This window comes from Sceloporus occidentalis, unplaced genomic scaffold, assembly GCF_023333645.1.
Source record: "Sceloporus occidentalis isolate IW3139 unplaced genomic scaffold, rSceOcc1.0.p SCAF_3, whole genome shotgun sequence".
In the NCBI taxonomy this organism is placed as follows: Eukaryota; Metazoa; Chordata; class Lepidosauria; order Squamata; family Phrynosomatidae; genus Sceloporus; species Sceloporus occidentalis.
The window spans coordinates 158,984,973-159,002,568 of NW_028316983.1; the positions used below are offsets into that span (position 1 = coordinate 158,984,973).

The 17,596-nt window shown below is 42.4% G+C and overlaps 1 protein-coding gene across 1 annotated transcript in view; it reads left to right on the forward strand.

The window, feature by feature from the left end:
• GMDS (GDP-mannose 4,6-dehydratase) overlaps positions 1-17,596 on the forward strand; it is a 360,128-nt gene that overhangs the window by 30,114 nt on the left and 312,418 nt on the right. The gene's annotated exons all lie outside the window — the stretch shown is intronic.

A 17,596-nucleotide genomic window follows, 5' to 3' on the forward strand; every position in this document is an offset into this window, starting at 1 on the left:
GATATGGGGCTGGATCTCGGCTTCACTCTGCCAGTGATAACATCCCCTCAGCAGAGTTCTGTTCAGAATAATTCTGTCAATGGACAGGAGGGAGTGTTTTTTCTCTTAATACATCTCTCCCACTGATACAGAAGGTTCCCCAATTTGCTAAAGTAGCTTTTTCAGGAACATGGGCCATGTAGAAAGAGGGAGAAATCCATTAAGACTTCATTTTCGATACTGACAGCAAAAGGTCCAACTGCTGTGGACAGAAGGAACTCATGGCTGAGGGAGGTAAATGCTGGCTGTATCCCATGGCTTCTCTTCTCCCTTACCCTCTCTCAGAATAATCTTATTTTAGCATTTCTAATAAAGAGTTAAAATCCTCATTTAAAACAATGTAAGTATCTGATAAGCATTAACCTAAACTGCCATGTGCTGCCTTAAATCATGTGCTCAGCAGAATTAGGAATAAAATATTGTAAGATCCATAATTAAATCCTACTATGCTAGTATACCATAATTAAATGCTAGTGTTCAGTGGCTTAGTGGTTAAGACATTGGCTCTGATGATCATAAAGTCAGCAGATCAGCTGTTCAAAACCCAGGTGCCATGTGATGGAATGAGCTCTCTATCACTAGTCCTAGCTTCTGCCAACCTAGCAGTTCAGACGCATGTAAAAGTGCAAGTAGATAAATAGGTACCACTTTGGTGGAAAGGTAACACCATTCTATGCAATCATGCTGGCCACATGACCATGGAGTTATCTTTGACAATGCCGGTTCCCTCGGCTAAGTAACCGAGATGATCACTGCCCCCTACAGTCGAACACAGCTAGATAATATTGTCACAGGGGAAAACCCTTTTCCTTTTTTTGCCTTTATGCCTAATAGAGTCAGCATAGAAATAACTCAGAGATTAGGTAATATTATCAAGTTTACTACAGTTCTATGGAGACACCAGTTCTTTGCAGAAATCAGGTGAGATACAACATACCGTATATACTCAACTATAAGTTGATCTCATGTATAAGTCAAGGGCAGGTTTTGGTGCCAAAATTATGGATTTTGTTATGAGCCATGGATAGGTCAAGGGTAAAACTTAGGGGCATGTAACAAAGGATGTAAAAAATTGAACAAAGCAAAACAGTGCCAAAGAACTTACAAAATTCCAGCAGACCTAAGTGTTTGTGCTCACACTAAAGGCTATATGGGTGAGAGAGTAGAGGGGGGTGGTCAGTGCTTTCAAGGCAAAACTGATTTTGCCTTTCACCAGGGGATGGTTCCTTTTTAAATAAGAGCTAAAGTGCAGCACTTACATTGACCTGTGGATAAGTCGACTCATGTTTTTTGGGTCTATGTAGTGACTAACATTTTTAGACTTATACATGAGTATATACAGTAGATGTTTTGTTGTTTCCCCCTATTAAGGAAGCATAATACATTCATAGCTAGCTAATTGTTTGAAGAATTTCTCCCCATTATTTGAGAATGTTGAAGCTGCACACCTACTGTAGCGGCTTTGTGTCTGAAGAGGTTCACTGACAGAATTTATTAATGGAATACCAGATGGTGATCAAGTGGATGGGAGAGCAAGAGGTTGGACTTGTAAAACAATTTATTACCAAGCCAAGGGTGGTCTTTTGTCAAGGGTAAGGAAAACTAACTTGTTAAACCACATAAGTGAGTAACAAGGGATCTAAAACTCTATAGATTAAACAGAAAGGCTTTGTCAGTAAATTTCAGTATAAACAGCTAGATAACGACATAGTTACATTGAGGAATACAACTCAGTAGTAGATGTTCTTTCCAAGCCATGTTGCAATAGAACTTCTTGTTTCTTAGTTCTTCTCTTCTTTTTCTGCTCCACTAAGATTTTTGCAGTTTTTCAGTTACCTAGCTTAAATGCCTAGGGAGAGAAGTAAACAACTCTTTAAGCATACATAAATATTCCTTGTTCCTTAAGCTTCTGACTTAATTCCCTGATTGTACCATCCCATGCTTTGTCTCAGATGTTTCCTAATATTGTGTTAAGTCTGGGAAGCAGCTTTTGGACAGCCCAAGTGATCTGATGTCACTACAGGCCTCAGAAGGCTGGTTGCATCTATACACAATTCATGCTCTAATGTGATAAAACTGTTGTTCCCAAAATCAGATTCATCCAGTTCATCCAAGAGGTAGCACTTGAATGGAATTCTTGTGCATGTAAGGAATTATTGGACTAGATCTGATGTCTTTAGTGTTGGTTGGAACATAAATGCCATGAATGAACATAACTGTAATACTTTCTCTTGTATGGCCAAAAGTGAAAAATTAATCTGTGGGCATACTGAAAAAGTCTGGAAAGGATATTGTCACACACACCCTTTTTTTTCCCCAGGTCTGAGAGATCATGCCCTTAAAATGGCAAAGAAATATAAATAAAGGCATGGGGAAATATCTAAAATCAAGCTCAAATGAACTGTGCAGAGATCATCAAAGTACAAAATGGTACATTTGGAAACTAAGCATTTGATTTCTTGTTCTAGATCTAGTAGTATATACTGATTTTATTTCCAAATGTATCTGCAGCCAAGGTGCCAAATGTTTGTATGTGTTTTTTTAAAAAAAGAATAAGCTTCTCATAATAATGATAATACTACAATGAGCAATGCAGAGAAATAGAAGACATCAACAAAAAGGGAAGAACGAGAGACCTCTATTAAAAAGTCCAAGAAATTAGATCCAAATTCAGTCCGAGGGCAGGGATGCTCAATGGAGGGGAAAAAAGAACATAATACAGGAACAAGCTATGGACCGCAATCAAAGACATGGGATTGCCACTACACCTGATAGTCCTAATAAGGAATCTCTAGCAAAGACAAGAGGCCACCGTCAGAACAGAATTCAGGGAAACAGAGTGGTTCCCAATAGGCAAAGGAATCAGGCAAGGCTGCATGCTATCACCCAACTTGGTTAATTTATATGCTGAAAACATCATAACAAAAGCAGAATTAGAATCAGAAAAAGGAGGAATTAAGATAGGAGGAAGCAGCATTAACAACCTCACATATGCAGATGACACCATATTATTAGCAGAAGACATTCAGGAATTGAAACAATTAATAAGAAAGGTCAAAGATGAAAGTGCAAAGGCAAGTCTGATGCTGGACATGAAGAAAACAAAAATAATGACCACAGAAGAAATACACAAATCCAATCTAGACAACAAGGAAATTGAAATTGTTAAAGGATTTCATATCTAGGATCAAACATTGACCAGAATGGAGACTTCAGTCAAGAAATAGGAAGAAGACTAGGAATGGGAAGGGCAGCTATGAAAGAACTGGAAAAGATACTGAAGAGCAAAGACATACAACTGAGCACTAAAGTCAGAATCACCCAAGCCATTATGTACGGATGTGAGAGCTGGACAATGAAGGAAGCAGACAGAAAGAAAATTAACTCATTTGAAATGTGGTGCTGGAGAAGAGTACTTGGGATACCATGGACAACCAAGAAGACACAAAATGAGAAGGCACGGATCACTAGAAAAAACAATAATGCTAGGAAAGGTAGAGGATAGAAGAAAGAGAGGAAGACCACTAACCAGATGGATAGACTCAATCAAGGGAATTATAGGCATGGGCTTGCAGGATCTGGGCAAGGCAGTAGAAAATAGGGATTCTTGGAGATGTCTCATTCACAGGGTCGCCATGAGTTAGAAGTGACTCGAGGGCAGCTAACAACAAAAGCATGTTTGCTTAGAAAACTGTGTCACAAGCCCAACATGCTTTATGATGGTATAGAAACATGGAGCAGCCTCTGAGGATAATCTTTATATATAGGCAGATTCAAAGAAGGTGGTCTTTGATTTATCTTAATACATCTCCCAAAACTAGGAAGCAAAACAGTTTACAAATTATTGTGAATGCAATGTAAAGTTGTTGTTTTTTAAAAAAGACATTATAAACTGTACTTCCTGGATCTTGGAACAAATTTCATAGTTGATTTACAATGTCAAGTTGTAGCAAGGCACACGTAATTAAGAGACAGGTAAGTCATAAGAGATTACAATCAGTAATTGTAATTAGTATAAAATAATAATGCTACTTTGTCATTACATGTTTCTTTGGTGTATTTTGGGATTACATTTTGAGGTGTGTTTCTGTTAAAGTCTAGTCTGGTATTTTATCAGATTTAAGTGATCATTATCTGTGTTAACCTCCTTATCCGAAATCTGGATAATATACCAATTAATATGCATAAAAACTGTAAAGCAGACAGATTATTGTAATTGCATGAAGATTTCTTCTTTTTATGTAGTTATGTGACAGTAGCCATATAAGTTCTCATCTTGTAAGCAAAAGAAAGAAAATACCATCACATTTCACTTTCTTTTATAAAACATTATTAATATTTTGTAAAAGAATCCTAATTTGCATTTAACTGAGGACCAGGGGTGAAACCTTAGAGGTGCAATCGTGAAACGTTAAAATGGTTCCCTGCCATTTTGTTGTGGACAGGAAAAGAGGGGCAGAGACAACATTTCCTCCTTCTTTCCCATTGACTATAGCTTGAGGGAAACATATCAAGCTGGTGTAGAATTGGACAGTATTCATGGACATATCATTCTGTAGGCTTTGGACAAAGCGCATTCATTCATCCTATGAATGAGAGTCACATTCACATGAAATAAATAGGAAGTGTTCCCACTACCTTTTAATCCGGATTGGAGGCTGGTAAAATGGGGTGTTTTTTGGGCTGAATCAATTTATTTATAAATAAATCAATTCAGCCCAAGTGGGAACCATGCAGATTCGAATCAGATTAAAATCTGCCCAGGTTCCCACTGGCAGCCCGGGCCGGGTAGCTGGCATGGCCCAGCCCCTCATGGCCCCGGTGTCCCTGGCCCAGCCTCCTTACCAGCTTCTTTGGCCGGGGAAGCCGGAAGGAGGTCACATAGAACCCAGAAGTCTTGCAACCACTTTCCCGGCTTCCCCCGGCTTCTCTTCGACCTTCTTCTGGCTTCTCTGGCCACAGAAAAATTTAAAAAAGGCCACAGGGAAGCTGGTCAGCGGCCAAAGAAGCCAGTAAGGAGGCTGGGCCAGGGATGTTGGGGTCAGGAGAGGCCAGTGATGGGTCAGGCCATCAAGCTGCCTCCCACCACTTGCCGGTTCCTGAACCAATTCCTGAAACCAGCGCAAGCATAGTAGCAAATTTCCTGCATGGAAAAATACATTTTCTGCTTTTAAAAAGTGTTTTTTTTTTGTTTTTTTCTACTGCATTGGTGAGAAATCTGTAGAATTTGTGTAAACAAGAAAAAAAAATGACAATGTACTTCCCTAGTAAAACCCAAGTTTTTTTCAGCAGAAGTTTGTAGTCTCATGAAAAGGGCATATAAAGCATGGTCCACCCTACAAAAAAAAAAAAAAAAAAAAAAAAAAGAGGAGTGACCGGGTTTTCCCAAGAGCAAGTGACATTTGGGATGTATGGCTCCTTGAACATAAAGGGCTTAAAGGCTAATATGTTGTAGAGATTACCCACCATCTTCATATTGGTGGTCTGCATAACCTCAATAAATCCTCTGGGCAAAATAGGGCCCTCTCTTATTTAAAACTATAAATCTGACAGACATTTTGTCTATTACCAACTGTAATAATTGGGAACTATGGCCCGTTACAGACCGCCCAAAAGGGGCGGTCTTGGGCCGCTGCCGGTTGCAGCGCAGAGGAGCCACAGCAGCCAAACCGTGCGACTCCTCGGCGCTGCAAAAAAGGAGTGCAGAAATCGCACTCCTTCCGGCAACCTGGAAGAGCTGCCGCAAGTGCCAAAGCGCACACTCGTGACGGCTCTTCCGGGTTTAGATGTCCGGACGCTGTGCGTCCGTTACGTCAAGATGGCTGTGCCCGTCTGTATAGGGCGCCGCCATCTTGCCGTACGGAATACGCACGAGGGGCAAGGCGCGTCCAGAAGCGCTGCCCCTCGCGCGTATTCCTGGCGCAACGACGGCGCCGCTTAGGCCCGTCTGTAAGGCGCCTATAATACCCTTGGTCCACTTCAAAAAGACCATGATGTTTTGAGCTGCACATAAAAGAGCAGCTTTTACAGCTTCTTCTCATCAAATATGTTGAAGGTATTTCGTAATGGTGTTCATTTTTAATGATCCTACATTGTACAGGATGGCACATGCCACCTTTCTATAAAAAAAAAGGTGTAATGCAACAGATGGAATCAAAAATCATTAAAACAAAAATTAAAATTGATTTCAAAACACTAAAGAGCAAAACAAAGAAATAATCCATCCAAATTGTTTAAAAGCAAGGTGAGAAAGCAAATTAATTTCACAATTGGGGAGTGCCAGGAGAAAGCCCTCTGTAACATACTTGTCATGTAGGCCTCTGTGGGTAACAGTATCCTTAAAAGGGTTTCTTCTGTAGGTTATCATGACCATACATGTTCACAGTGAGACAGGTGGTTCCTTAGATAGCTCCAATCCATTTGTTTGTTTATTTGATTTATTTATAGCTTTTTTCATCTCACTCCTCAGCCAAATTGGCTCTCACCACAACTTACATGCAGTCTATTAAAAAAAATATGAAATGCCTGCTACATGCCAACCTCCCCACAAAAAAACTAAAAACCCTGCAACACATGTGTTCATGCAAACACACAAACACACACAGTGAGAAAGGAATCAATGGAAAGGGGGGAAAGCAAATAGTGTGGAATGGCCCAATTTTCCATGTCATAATCTTATGTTTCAGTCTGCTGGAAAGGCTGCTGGTGGTGATAGTGGAGAGAGGAGGTTTTATAGAGATGAGATGTCAGCATGGCTGGTGAGATGGCCTTGCAAGCCCTTTCATCTCCTTCCTCTGAAGCCTGTTGAAATAGCTGCTGGTAGCTATGGATTTAAAGGTTACAATGCAGTCAACACTGAATTGAATTTAGAAAACAGCTGATATCTAGTGCACATCATCCAGTATTGGAGCAACACAATTACTGTACACCATTTAGCATAATAGCTGCCACATTTTGCACTAATTGAATCTTATATATGCTCTTCAGAGTACACACATAGTAGTAGTCAAAATTTGATGTGAGCTGTGTGCGAATGACTTGGCAAATCAGGCTGACTCGGTGCGCTAAAAACAATTGTGCAAGCAAACTCCTTACCACTGCTGCCACTTGGTAATAAAGTATAGGGATAACATATAGAGAGTGATCTTACTTTAACTCTTCATTAGTTCTGTGCATTCTGCTGAACAAAAGTAATTACACCAAAGCAACCCAGCAAATTTGATTCTTAACTATACTCTTAACTATACACTTGAACTGAAATAACTGAAACACTAGCTCTTTTTTGACAGTGTCAAATGTGTGCTTTCAAGTCTCTAACATGCTAAAAGAAGCAGCCATGCTTTTTTTTCTTCCCAGCACCAGCCTTTTGCATATCTGGAGAAAACATCTGCAGACACATTTTGGCATGAAGTGGTTTCTGTGGGTTGCGCTACGTGACATCAAAATGCCAATCCCTTCATTGTTTCAAAGTTATCCTTTTCTATATTCTTATTTTCCTTAATCCTTGGATGACACTTAATTATCTGTCTACATCAGGGGTAGGCAACCTTTTTGAGCCGGGGGCCGGGTTGGTGTCCCTCAGGCGACTGGGGGTCCGAAGCCGGGGGTGGAGCTTCAACCCTCCGGGGCGGGGCCACATGCGAAGGGTGGAGCTTCCACCCTCCGGGGCGGAGCCGTGTGCCGGGGGTGGAGCTTCCACCCTCCGGGGCGGGGCTGCGTGCCGGGGGCGGAGCTTCCAGCCTCCAGGGCCCACGCCTCCCCATCTTTGCTGGCCCCTGACGGGGCCCCAGGCCCTGTCAGAGACCGGCAAAAAAGCTGGTGGGGGCCACCAGCGCTGGAGGGCCCCCTGGAGGGCCCCAGTGACGGCACTGGGCCTCCCAGAGGCCCCCTGCCGCCGTCGGAGCCCTCCTGGAGGGCCCCAGCGATGGCAAAGGGCCCCCCAGAGGCCCCCTGCCGCCCTCGGAGCCCTACTGGAGGGCCCCAGGGATGGCAAAGGGCCCCCCAGAGGCCCCCTGCCACCCTCGGAGCCCTACTGGAGGGCCCCAGGGACGGCAGCAGGCCCCCCAGAGGCCCCCTGCCACCCTCGGAGCCCTCCTGAAGGGCCCCAGGGATGGCAAGGGGCCCCCCAGAGGCCCCCTGCCGCCCTCGGAGCCCTCCTGGAGGGCCCCAGGGACGGCATAGGGTCCCCCAGAGGCCCCTTGCCGCCCTCGGAGCCCTCCTGGAGGGCCCCAGGGACGGCAAAGGGCCCCCCAGAGGCCCCCTGCCGCCCTCGGAGCCCTCCTGGAGGGCCCCAGGGACGGCAAAGGGCCCCCCAGAGGCCCCCTGCCGCCCTCGGAGCCCTCCTGGAGGGCCCCAGGGACGGCAAAGGGCCCGCCAGAGGCCCCCTGCCGCCCTCGGAGCCCTCCTGGAGGGCCCCAGGGACGGCAGCGGGCCCCCCAGAGGCCCCCTGCCGCCCTCGGAGCCCTCCTGGAGGGCCCCAGGGATGGCAGCGGGCCCCCCAGAGGCCCCCTGCCGCCCTCGGAGCCCTCCTGGACGGCCCCAGGGACGGCAGCGGGTCCCCCAGAGGCCCCCTGCCGCCCTCGGAGCCCTACTGGAGGGCCCCAGGGACAGCAAAGGGCCCCCCAGAGGCCCCCGGAGCCCTGCTGGAGGGCCCCAGGGACGGCAGCAGGCCTCTTAAAGGCCCGCCGCCGCTGCCGCCGCGGCCGCACATCGCAGCTTTTCGCTGCTGTGGGCGCCGCCATTTTGGGCGAAAAAATGGCGGTGCCCATAGCCCCAGAGGCCGCTCTGGGTGCCGCCATTTTTTCACCCAAAATGGCGGCGCCCAGAGTGGCGAAAAGCTGCGATGGGCGGCAGCGGCAGCAACAGGAGGCAGGGGCCAGCCGCCAGGCCTCCGCGGGCCGCATCCGGCCCGCGGGCCGGAGGTTGCCGACCCCTGGTCTACATCCAGCACAGAGAATCCTAACTACTTTGAATGATCTGTGACAAGGAGTGTGCAAAAAAAAGGTAAATAAAAACCTGCTGAATCATATTAAAGGTCTACAGAATTTACTGTGCTGTTTCCCACTGTATCCAACATTTGTCTATGAAAAGACCAAGAACAGGCTTCTCCTGCTGTTTATTTCCTTAGGAGGTAACCTCCAAAGGCATGCTTTCTCTAACCCTGTATACAGTATGCTGCATAACCACCTTTGATAGACTTTTTGTGTGGCTTACCTGAACTGTTTTTTTTTCCATTTCTTATATGCACACTGTTAGTTTTAAATAAAAAGTTTCCTGAAATGTTGAACTATTGTTCTTTTTATCAGAGTGGGAACCAGTATCTATTCTTACCATGGCTTGATCTAGACGGGCCTTTGCGGCATCCCCATCACGTGCTAGGGGTTGGCTGAGGGCGCACTGCCCATATTGGCCTCACCCCTAGCACGTGATGGGGGTGTCAAAATGGCAGCGCCCTGTACACACGGGCGCCACCATTTTGACACGGCGGACACTTAGCATCCACATGTCCCAGTGCGTTTGTGATGCTGCAAGTACGCCATTGGTGCACTGCGGCCTCACAATCGTGCCGCAAATAGAACCCACTGTTTGCGGGTTCTTTTTGCTGCACGAGGGAGCCGCACAGTTTGTCCGCTGCGGCTCCCTCGTGCAGCAAAACAAGGCGTGGATAGACTGCCCTTTTTGGGCGGTCTGTATCCCACCCATGTTATTTCTGCTTCTGGTACCAAATACTGTATTCTGTTAAAGAAGTGATGCCCAGGAATACATCCAGATTGTTAACTGAGGCATACATGTATCCTTTTGCAATCCTTATTTGTTTTTGTTGCCATAAATAATTTCAAATTCCTAACTCTACATTTACAAACTAAGTACAGTTGAAAATTGTTTATCTGTTCTACATTTGTGGCCTCCTATCTTTAACTAATTACTGTTTTAGAGGAATGCCTGATCAGTTTACCTGGAAGCCCTTTGGTGTACAGACTTCAATAACAGCTTTTGGAAACTCTAAGTTGAGTGTTTTCCACTAGTTTTGCTAACTGGCCCATCCATTCTTAGATCACTCCTGGATCTCTTCTAAATTGTGGTTTACAATGGCCACATTCAAGGGCTCTGGTAGAGAAAACATAAGGAGTAATTTATATATATATATATATTCCTCTGTCAAATAATAGACTGTGTATTTGTCAGTTAAGCAAGGACAGAGTCCAGTATGAGCCTCATTAATGTTTGGGAGTGTAGCCAGATTTGCTCAATTTTCCAATTGTCAAATATGAAACCTAGTCTTATTACAGTTACACATATATTAGGATATCAGCATTTTCAGTCTTTAAAAACATTAGAGTGAATATCATTTGATAATCTGTAATCTAGTACAACAGTGGGTTGAACAGAGACAATGCATTCCTAACACAGAACACACATTATAACTCTAGTTAACTCATAGGGCTTTCTTAACCATTTCATTACATCTCCTTTCTGGTTCCCAGCCAGCATCACACTACATTCCACTACTCCCACCACCATTTTTGTATAGTTAGCTACTCACCTTGGCTTTAGTCAACATCCTTCCTCTTGTTTTTGACCTCAATTAAAACTGAACTTGTCACCTCTTCATCATACCCACATGTTTTGATTTTCTGTTGTTATTCTCACACACAGCCTGCTTGTATAGATCTGTTTCTCAAACCTCCACTCCATGCATCTGAAGAAATAGACTCCTGTATTCTGTGGCTTCTTTCATTGTGGAGATTAGCTGCAATGGGAATGGGCCAAACCTTGATGCAAGAGAGTAAAGGATGCCTCCTTTCCCAGGCAACCCATCCAGAATTGTACAAGAGGAATCATAAGCAACCATACTGCCTTGTTAATTGGTGCATCATAGATTGGTTCATGTAATATCTGCCTCTCCTTGTTCTTCATCACGTAATACTTCTTGACATTTCAAAGTATTTTTGTTCATATACTTTGGTTTGAACTATAGGCATGAATCATTGAGAGAATAGTTTTTACTGTGAAGAGACAGAGTAAAAATTGGGATGATTTTTAAAATAGCTTATTATCTTGCTTTTAATATATTTTAAAAAAAATTCTTTGGAAACCATAATGGAAGATGTGCACAAAATACACCATTGTTCAGTATTAGTAATTCAAATGTTCTCCACAAAATGCTCAGCATGACCAGAATTATACATTTCTATTAAAACCACTTTTCATTAGGTGTGTCATAATGTATTTCTTTGAAAGATGAACTGCATATAGGAACCTGTGTTTCTTTTTGAGTGTCATAATGTATTTCTTTGAAAGATGAACTGCATATAGGAATCCTGCAAAACTGCCCCAAAAGAATGGGTTATTCTACATTTCAGTGTTATAATAAATTAATATGTTAGCCTTTTTTTTTTGGTTTTTCAGGCTACGTGGCCATGTTCTGGAAGAGTTTATTCCTGACATTTTTCCAGCATCTGTGGCTAGCATCTTGAAAGAATGCTGGCATGGGAGTGAGTGGGATATATATACATACTATGTGACCCTTGGTGTCATTTGGAGCCATGGAGAGGAAGATCTGACCATGTTTTTGAACCATCTGAACAACATCCACCCGAACATCCAATTCCTGATGGAAAAAGAAAAGGAAGGAACATTGCCATTCTTGGATATCCTGGTCATCCACAAACTGGGCCATACAGTATACAGAAAACCTACACAGAACTGACAGATACCTACACAAAAATCCCAACCATCACCTAGGACAAACAAACATTGGTAGACTAGGCAAAAAGGATCTGTGAACCTCACTTCCTGGAAGATGAATTGAAGCACCTAGACTGGGCTCTACAGGCTAATGGTTACTCCAGCTCAGACATCAGAAGTGCTGCCAGACCCAGGAAAACCCATAAGAGTGAGGACAAACAACACCAAAAGGGAAGGTATTTTTATCATACATCAAAGGAGTTACAGACAGAATAGGGAAACTGGTGAGGAAACACAACCTCCAAATGGTCTACAAACTGACCAAGAAAATCCAGCAAATGCTGAGCTCAGCAAGGGCAGGAGAGACCCTCTCACAGCCACAGGAATTTATCACATACCATGCAGCTGTGGACAAGTCTACATAGGAACCACCAAACGCAGTGTCCAAATATGAATCAAGGAACACGAGAGACACTGTAGACTGGGTCAGCCAGAAATATCAGCATTAGCAGAGCACATTATAAGCCATCCTGGGCATAAAATGCTATTTAAAAACACTGAAATTCTCTGGAGATTATTGCACACCATTTTTGTCTGAGCTGTGCAGAGCCTGATCCCAGCCTCTGGGACAGAAATGGCCATGCGATAATCTCCCGGAACGTCCCAAAACTATCAGGTCAGAATGCACAGGGAAGCTATTGAAATCCATAGACACTTGGACAACTTCAACAGGAAAGAAGAAACACTTAACATAAATAAAATTTGACTACCAGTCCTGAAAAACACCAAAATCAAGACCCAGCCCATGCAAATGAAAACCGCCCAAGGTCAGGGGGATTTCCCAGCAGGCAATTGATCATTAATTAAATAGATACCATGAGGCACTGCCGTTCAACAACAGACGAACACAGAGATTGTCATGTAAATCACTTCCTCTCAACCAAGGGTCACACAGTATATATACCCCACTCAATTCCATGCCAGCATTCTCTGAAGATGCCAGCCACAGATGCTGGCAAAATGTCAGGAATAAACTCTTTCAGAATGCGACCACATGGCCCAAAACCCCCACATAAAACTATGGATTCCGGCAGTGAAAGTCTTCGACTTCACATAATATGTTAGCATTCATCAGTTTTTTTAAAAAAGCAACAACAACAACTGGTTTGTAGAAAAACTATAAGTCAAACAAAATTTCACCAGTGAACTCCCTACATTTTGTGTCTGAATAAGATTTAACCATTTTCTTCAGCCTTTTGTACCAGCTTTCAGCTTGGTGTGTGCATTATTTTGTATGACTACAAAAATACATTTTAGGAGGGCCTACTATATTTTATTCTAAAACCTGTAGGTTCAGTCTGGTATGTGGTGACTTGGGGCCAATTCCAATTTTAGCATTCCTCCTGCAGAATACATATGAAAAGCATTATGAAATGTATGTGGATTTTACAAGAAGGTTTGGCAAGTAGTAAACTTCCTTCCTGCTCCATTTTAACTTTGAACATGACATTTTAAATGCAGGTTCTTCCACTGATAATACATTATGGAAGACAGTTTTGTATTGCAGTCAGTCTGCTTCATCTTCATTTTTGCAGAGTGAATCTTTCCTTCAATATTTGACAAACATCCTGTGAGTTACCCAGTTATCACTTGCTTCTGCTGCTTCATTCACTCAGTCAAATTGAAAGTGAAGCATGTGAGGAATGGGTATTCCCTGCTCACCATGCTCCTCTGTGACAAGAGTCAGTCTCAGTGATTGCCTTGCCTGGGTGCTTCTCCTCTGCTTTGCATCATTGTCATGGGCTTGTGGAATTTGGAAACATTCAAGAACACGAATTTTTGATTAATCATGCCTTGCTGTGCCATGCAAACTGACAAACTGGTTAATGCAATAGTATCCAAGCTGTGTGCCATGGTGCCCTGCAGCAAACTGGCAAGCGTGCTTTGGGATAGCTTCCCTCCCACGTTTTGATATGGCTCAGCTCTGTTGTGTGGAAGAAGTGGAAGTGAAGAGCTGGAGGGTGGTGACTCAGCCCTTAACAACCTTGCCAGCTGAAGGAAGCACCAGCAGTGACAATGAGGAGTAGAGTAGAGATTTGGCCTTTAGAAGCTTGTTGTTGCTGCTGCTGCTGCTGCTACAGAATAGCAACCATGAGGACAAAGATTTCTTCCTCCTCCTCATAGAGTGGAGGTGAGTCAGGAGCAGTGTGAGCCCAGCTGCTAGAAGGGCTACAGCCACAACCACAAGCACTCTTGGCTCAGTGCTAGTTCCATGGCTGCTCCCCCATGTGAAACTATCATTGAGTCAAGGAAGACTGTGATGCTAGCAGCAACTCCTAGGCTTCTCCCATCTTGCCTCAAACCTGGAGGAGCAGGAGGCAGTTAGAAGTGCAGTTAGAATAGAAGAGAGTAGCCTTAATGGGATTCAAACTCCCATGTAAGGAAGGGAGATTTAAAAGGACAAGAGAAGTCCTGGAAAATTAGTTGAGTGTGCTATGTTCTTTGGGAAGTGAAGAGCCAGTTAAGGGGTGGGAGGGATCATAACCGCCTTGTTCTGGGGGATTGCGACTTGTAAATAGAGCTAGACTTTCATAGGATTTATACTCCTAATGGAACTTGAGTTTGAGAAATAAAACAGTTTCAGGTGAAATCAAGTCAGTGTGTGAACTGGAACAAAGATGATTTGTAACAACAAGCTTTGCAAACTGCAAAAAGATATGAGCTTCAATTCTGTGTGTAAATAAAAATTATTGTTCTTCTTGTTTACAAAGGAGTGGCTTGAAATAATTTATAAATAACAAAATGAAAAAAGCACGCTGCCAAGAATAATAAAAGACTTAATAAGAAAGGATACTGGGAGCCCATATCTGAGTCACTTGTTTAAAGGAGTGGACTAGGATAAGAGTTGGGGCCAGTGAAAGGACCAAGGATTAAAAAGACAGTTCTGAGGTAAGAAAAGCCTCAAATTGTATGAAGCAGGAGAAGAATCCTGTGTAACCCAGTGGTCACACCCTCCCAACTGTGGGATTCATCTCAGGAAATCCCACTATTGTGGACTTTTTATTCCTTAACCCACTAATGTGAAGACTTCTTTAGTGCTTACTGCAATTACCAAGACTGAGGGCTTTCTCCGCCTCCACCTCTTCCACAACATAAAGACTTTCTCCTGTCCCCTTTGTGTGACACCACCTGAGGACCCTCTAAATGTCTACAAGGTTCCTATGAGGATTTATGCAGATTCTATCCTCAGTGGACACTACCTTTCCATATTCATTGGTGTCACCACAAGGACCTTGCCTGAATCCAGCCTTTCATATAGTGTTCTCGGAGTCCAAAGGTGTACAAGAATAAAAGCAATTCTTTATTTACAAAAGTTTAACACAGCAAGTCATGTAATTAATTATTACATTTAAAAGATCACACACTCTCACATTTCTCATTAGCTAACTCAAATCCTTATAAACCTCTCATTTGTTCCTAAACTTGATTGGCTCTTAATCTTAAATCTTCCACATACCCTCACCCAGACCATCCTAATCCCCATTTTCTAACCAGAAAGCAAAACACCAACTGCTTAATGGCCATTTAACAGCTGTCCTTCACCAGCTTTATGCAAATGTCCTCAGATATTCAACATTCACTCTAGCATCCCATTTTCTCTTCCCTCCTTTGCTCTATACTCTACTCTTTACTTTATACTCAGCAATAAATTAAATAATATTTCTTAACACATGTCCATAACATCACACTGCACACAAGGGACCACGAGAACAGAGGCAGCAGCAACATGTTGCTAAGGGACAAATCACTGCCCTACTCTTCATCTTTTATGCTGGTGCTTTCTCCATCTTGCAAGGTTGCTATGCACCATCCTCATCCTCCTTGTGTCTGCGTCTTCAGCTAGCCCTAGCCATGCCTTCATTGCCCACACTGACCTACAGGGCCACTGTTGGATATTTGGCTGTCCATTTGTCAATGGACTACAACTTCCATCATCATTCACTATTGACTCTGCTATTAGGGCTTTGCTAGGATGTTAATGAAGGCTTGACTGGGTTGCAATCTATAGACATTTACAAGGATTTAATCCTACTAAATTCAGTGCAACTTAGTTCTGCATAGACACTGATAAAATTTAACTGTAAAATAACAATTCATATTGTGAACAGGGCCAGAGGGCTGTTACCTTAGTAGCATTGACTTCTGGTTAGATTATCTTAAACTTTAGAAGAAAAAAGAGATAAGGGTTGACAATTTAATCATTTTTTTTTTAGTACAGTGTTCACTGACCACTACCTCACTTGAAAGAAAAAAGAGAAAAAGTATGAAAAGATTGTGATAATGTATTTTGAAGTAAGCCTTCACTAGTTACATTTTGTGTGTGATTACTGGGTAGGTAATCAGCAGTGCTGTGTTGGAATCAGAAACCAGTAGCTTCTGACAGTTGCCTGTTTCCCACTCATTGTCATGTCATGTTCTATCACTTGATAGACCTGGAAAGGAAATGCAAGGGAAGTGAATGCCACTGCCAGTTCATAAAGTTCCAGTGTGGTTGGAAAGTTTGAGAAACAGCCCAAGTGAAAAAAGCAAGACCTTACTGACAGCATACAGTTGTCCTTGTGTCTGTTTCACATCATCACTCAGAACAGTCAAGATCTTAAACCTCCTCTCTTTTTTTGCATCTTGTGCTACTTTCATCTTTGATTTGAACATGTTATGCAACGGAAATAGAACAGTAACTATCGATATTTTAAATATTCTTCTAATATATAATTTTGATGTATTTGATGTTGAGTGAAATTTGTATACATGGTATTCTACTGACTAACCATGTTAGTTATTCTTTAATCATTAGAGCAAGTACGCCTATGAAAAAGCACCGCAATAAGTCTTGAGATTTATTTATTTATTTTTGCTCAAAGAAAACTGATTTATATTTTAAGATCTAACTGGTATTATTCCACACAATGCATATGATACCCTGACACAAATTAAGCGTTATAGTTAAGTTTGATGCATGACTATATATAAATAATAATTGTTGTTGCATGCCTTCAAGTCATTTCTGACTTGTGGCAACCCTGACACTACCCTATCATGTGGTTTTATTGGCAATATTTGATCAGAGAGCCTTTGCCTTCCTCTGATTCTGCGAGAGTGTGACTTGCCCAAGATCACCCAGTGGATTTCCATGGCTGAGACTCCCAGTGTCCTAATCTAAGACTCAAACCAATACACCATGCTGGATCTCTTACAAATAAAACAACTTTATTTCTGTATATTTCTCTTTGATATGAATGGGAAAAAAGAATTTAAAAAGGGAATACATATGGTGGCTTTCTAAATCTTTTCAGCAAGAGGCTATAGGTCATGGTCTTTTCTAATATTAATCTGTGTTTTTATGGTATTTTCCTCTAACTGTAGCAGTACTTGTCAACCTGTCAGTCTTGATAATCACATTTTGCTAGTTTGTGTAATGGAAATTGTGAGAAGATTTGTACAGCCTAGTAAGCATACTGGTGTCAGGTGGGAGGTGGGTGAGAATCTTAGAATGCATTAACAAAAACCCTTTACCGACTGGATATGTGCATTAGCTTCATGTTTGAAATGTGAATGTATGAAACATGAATTCTATCTTGTATTATTACCTATTTTTATATGTATTTTGTAGAATGTATGCAATTGGCAGGTTTCATTTTTATTATTATTTGTATGTTCAGCGCTGTGTAGATCGACAGTGCTATATAAATAAACAATATTAATAATAATAATAATAATAATAATAATAATAATAATAATAATAATTGCATATATGACATATGATGACCTTGGGAAAATTGTTTAACATAAAAAACTAAATGAAAGATAA